The sequence below is a fragment of the Cebus imitator genome, unplaced genomic scaffold, assembly GCF_001604975.1.
Source record: "Cebus imitator isolate Cc_AM_T3 unplaced genomic scaffold, Cebus_imitator-1.0 Scaffold0, whole genome shotgun sequence".
Classification (NCBI taxonomy): Eukaryota; Metazoa; Chordata; class Mammalia; order Primates; family Cebidae; genus Cebus; species Cebus imitator.
Window position 1 is genome coordinate 14,691,491 of NW_016107315.1, and position 4,465 is coordinate 14,695,955.

Sequence of the window (4,465 nt, forward strand, 5' to 3'; positions counted from 1 at the left end):
CTCCTGACCTCAGGTGATTCGCCCACCTCAGCCTACCAAAGTGCTGGGATTTACAGGCGTGAGCCACCGCACCCGGCTTTTATTTTTTATTTATCTATTTTTTAAGATGGTCTCTTTCTTTTCTTTCAATAGAGTTTCCCTGTTGGTGCCCAGGCTGGAGTGTAATAGTGCAATTTCAGTTCACTGCAACCTCCACATCCCAGGTTCAAGTGATTCTCCTGCCTCAGCCTTTCCAGTAGGGATTACAGGTGCCCGCCACTATACCCAGCTAATTTTTGTATTTTTAGTGGAAGTGGGGTTTCTCCATGTTGGCTAGGCTGGTCTTGAACCCCTAAACTCAGGTAATCCACCCATCTTGGCCTCCCAAAGTGCTAAGATTACAGGCATGAGCCACCACACCCGGCCAGCATATCATAATTTAATGAGGATTAGACCAAATGGGTTTGATGTAATAGTTGATGGCTACACTTCCTCCTGGCTCCTGCACTTCAATGAGCTGGTGTGGCACAGTAGTCCTAGGGGAGGGTCTTGACCTCTGTGTGGCTTCCTCTTCATCTGGATTTGCAGCTGATGCATTGCATATGTATAGCATTCAAATGACGGCACTGAGCACTTCTGTGGACAAGACACCCATTCAGCTCTATGAGATAAAAGATTATGCTCTAGGAGGCCAGGCTTGGTGATGTGCACCTGTGGTCCCAGCTACTCAGGAGGCCGAGGCAGGAAGATCTCTGAGCCCTGGACTTATAGACTGCAGTGAGCTATGATCACACCTGTGAATGGCCACTGTATTCCAGACTGGGCAACATAAGTGAGACCCCATCTTTAAACAAAAGAAGATGTTCTGGGGATGTGGGGGACAAGATGACCCCTCCTTTTACAGCAGCATAGCAGGTTTGAGTGCCAGGAATGGCTGTTTATGGCACTCTGGATCTAGCCATCTTAGCAAAGGGCTTCATCATCCATTTAATCAACCAGTTCCTGAAGACATCACTGACTTCTTTTCTTCCCTTATCCCACCCACCCACAAACAACAAACACAAGCAAATCAACAATCGGTCGGTTCTACCTTCAAAAATGTTTAGAATCTGTCTGAATCTCCTCTTCCGTCCTGCTGTGTCCCTGTCCCACAGCACTATCATCTTTTCCCTGGGCGACACACAGCCCTGCAAGCTCTCCTTCTTCCCTGCCCCACTCCAGGCCTTGTGGTGGCGGAGAAAGGTCCCCTCTCCAGGCACAAAGCTCCTGAAGGCAAGGACCAGTGTCGGTTAGCATCCCCAGCATGCACTCAATCAGTCTTTGTTAAATTATTCAAAGACTACACGAATACGGAAAAACGTAAGTAAATGTTTTCTGGTTTTCTGTTGTCACCAATTTTTTATTGTTAAATGTGGTGCAAACATAAAAACAGCATAAAACAAATATCCAGCTTACTGGATTATTATAAGGCAGCTCCTTAGAAGGCCAGATGTGAGAGGAGATAGAACGTTGTCAAGCCCTCCATGTGCCCGTCCCCAAAACAATCCCTCCTCCCACTAGTAAGAGTGACCACTCTACTGACATGGATGGCGGTTTACTACTTCCTTGGTTTTTGGTTTGGTGTGGTTTGGTTTGGTTTTTGAATTGGTCTCTCTCTGTTGCCCAGGCTGGAGCACAGTGACACAATCACGGGCTCACTGCAGCCTCAACCTCTCAGGCTCAAGCAGTGCTCCCACCTCAGCCTCCAGAGTTACTGGAACCACAGGCGTGAGTCACCATGCCAAGCTGACTTTTGTTTGTTTGGTTTTTTGGCCATCTTGCATAGAAAGATTCCCCCACCCAGTGGTAAAGGATCTCATCCTGTGGCCCAGGCTGGTCTTGAACTCCCGGGCTCAAGCCATCCTCTCACCTCAGCCACTCAAAGTGCTTCTTCTTTTTCTTTTCTTTTCTCTCTCTTTTTTTTTTGATGGAGTCTCACTCTGTTGCCCAGGCTGGAGTGCAGTGGTGCAATCTTGGCTCACTGCAACCTCCGCCTCCTGGGTTCAAGTGATTCTCCTGCCTCAGCCTCCCAAGTAGCTGGGACTACAAATGCACGCCACCACACCCGGCTAATTCTTTGTATTTTTAGTAGAGACGGGGTTTTGCCGTGCTGGCCAGGCTGGTACCAAACTCCCGACCTTGTGATCCACCTTCCTTGGCTTCCCAAAGTACTGGGATTGCAGGCGTAAGTCACCTTGTTTTTATTTTATTTTATTTTATTTTATTTTATTTTGAGACAGAGTTTGGCTCTGTCACCCAGGCTGGAGTGCAATGGCGCGATCTCAGCTCACTGCAACCTCTGCCTCCTGGGTTCAAGCAATTCTCCTGCCTCTGCCTTCTGAGTAGCTGGGATTACAGGCTCACGCCACCACATCTAGCTAATTTTTGTATTTTTAATAGAGAGAGTTTTCGCCATGTTGGCCAGGCTGGTCTCAAACTCCTGACCTCAAATGATCCACCTGCCTCAGCCTCCCAAAGTGCTGGGATTACAAGAGTGAGCCACCGTGCCCAGCTGGTCACTTTTAATCTATAGATTCCCACTTCATCTTTTCACACCTCTTAACAGTTTATTTACTGAAAACACTAGATCATTTGTTCTGGAGACTTTCCTGCAGTTAGGATTTTGCTGATTGTGTTCTCATAGTGGAGTCTATGTCATGGGTTCCTTGTCCTTTGTACTCCCTGAAAACTGTCAGATCTAGAGGCACAAGCAGATAAAGGCTTGCTTTTTTGGGAAGGAAGATGACTTCACAGTGGGAGGTGTGTTCTTCGACACATGACATGTCTGGTTGTCTCATATTGTGAGCTCTGTGCTTGAATTCTAAATTCATGAGGAAATGGGAACAGCAAGATTTCAATTTTTCATCACTTGCTTATTCACTTTCTGGAATACTTCTAGAAAGTGAAATTTCTCATCATCTGTTGTTTGGTTACCCGGTGATAAGGTTTGTATAGGAAAGGAAGGATAAATGCTTGAGCCTCTATTTAATTATTTATTTGTTTGCTTTCAGTCGCTCTGTCACCCAGGCTGGAGTGCAATGGCATGATGTTGGCTCACTGCAACCTCTGCTTCCCAGGTTCAAGCGTTTCTCCTGCCTCACCCTCCCAAGTGGCTGAGACTACAGGTCCATGCCACCATGACTGGCTAATTGTTTTGTATTTTGTAGTAGAGACGGGATTTCATCATGTTGGCCAGGCTGGACTCGAACTCCTGACCTCAGGTCATCTACCCACCTCACCCTCCTTCTCCCTTTATTTAGCTGGTGTAAAATAGTTAATTCTTTAACACCTTCCAAAGGCACCAGTTGGTGTTTGTTTGCTTGCTTTTGTATTATTATGAACTCTTGGACTTAAAAGAGATTTGATATATCTGTGTTCGTTGCTGTTTTTATTCTTATTGATGTTCAAAGTGTCCCCTGTTTGGCCATTGGGACCTTCTTTAAGTCAACTGAGTCCTTTTGACACAATTCTTGTCATCTTTGATCTTTTTGTTTGCTTTCTGGTATGACGTTGCAGATTTACCTTGTGCATTTCCTGCCCACACATGCAATCAGCCATTTCTTTAAGACAACCTAATATCTTTTTGTGAAAAATGATCTTCCAAGGGTATGTTCATTTCTACCTAGTCCTTGTTTCTGGGGCTTTTAGTAGCCAAAGCCAGGACTTTTGAAAAGAGATAAAACACCCATCCTGTTCCTACTGATACTCCCAATTCTAATTTAGGATCACGGAGTACTGACTTATTCTAGCTGGGATCTGTATTTTCTTTTTGACACTGAGAATTCTTGTTCTCACATCACTTTTTTTTAAACCTGCCTTCTTTATCAAATGAAGGCAACAGGTACAACTTTTCCATTAGAGTTCAGTAAATTGGCACTTAATGGAATTTTTGTCAACTTGCATCTCACAAAAAACAGAATAGCTAATTTGAGGGAGAAAAAAGGAAATTATTTAAAAATTGTTAGGAGGTTCACAGAATGTGTGGGAGGAACAGAGCCAGAAACGAGGCCCCAGCCACACCACAAGGCTTCAGGGATGCTCCCACTGCTCCCACCCAAGGAGGTGCCGCCAGAGCTGATCCCCTGAGCCCAGCCCCCACTCACCAGCGCTGCTGCCGCTGCTGCCCCAGGAGCAGGTCACTTCCACCTCCACCCCACCAGAAAGTGGGGTCACTGCAGTGCCTGTGTCCTTTCTTTGTTCCCTCTTAAGTCTCTTGCAAGTGCATCTCCTTAAGTCCTCAGTCACATGTCTGTGCCCTACCTGCAAGGAAGCTGAGAAGGAGAGTTCTGGTTTCTGCCTGAGGTAGGCAGGACTCAAAAGATGGAAAGTCAGGCCGGGCGCGGTGGCTCAAGCCTGTAATCCCAGCACTTTGGGAGGCCGAGGCGGGTGGATCACGAGGTCAAGAGATCGAGACCATCCTGGTCAACATGGTGAAACCCCGTCTCTA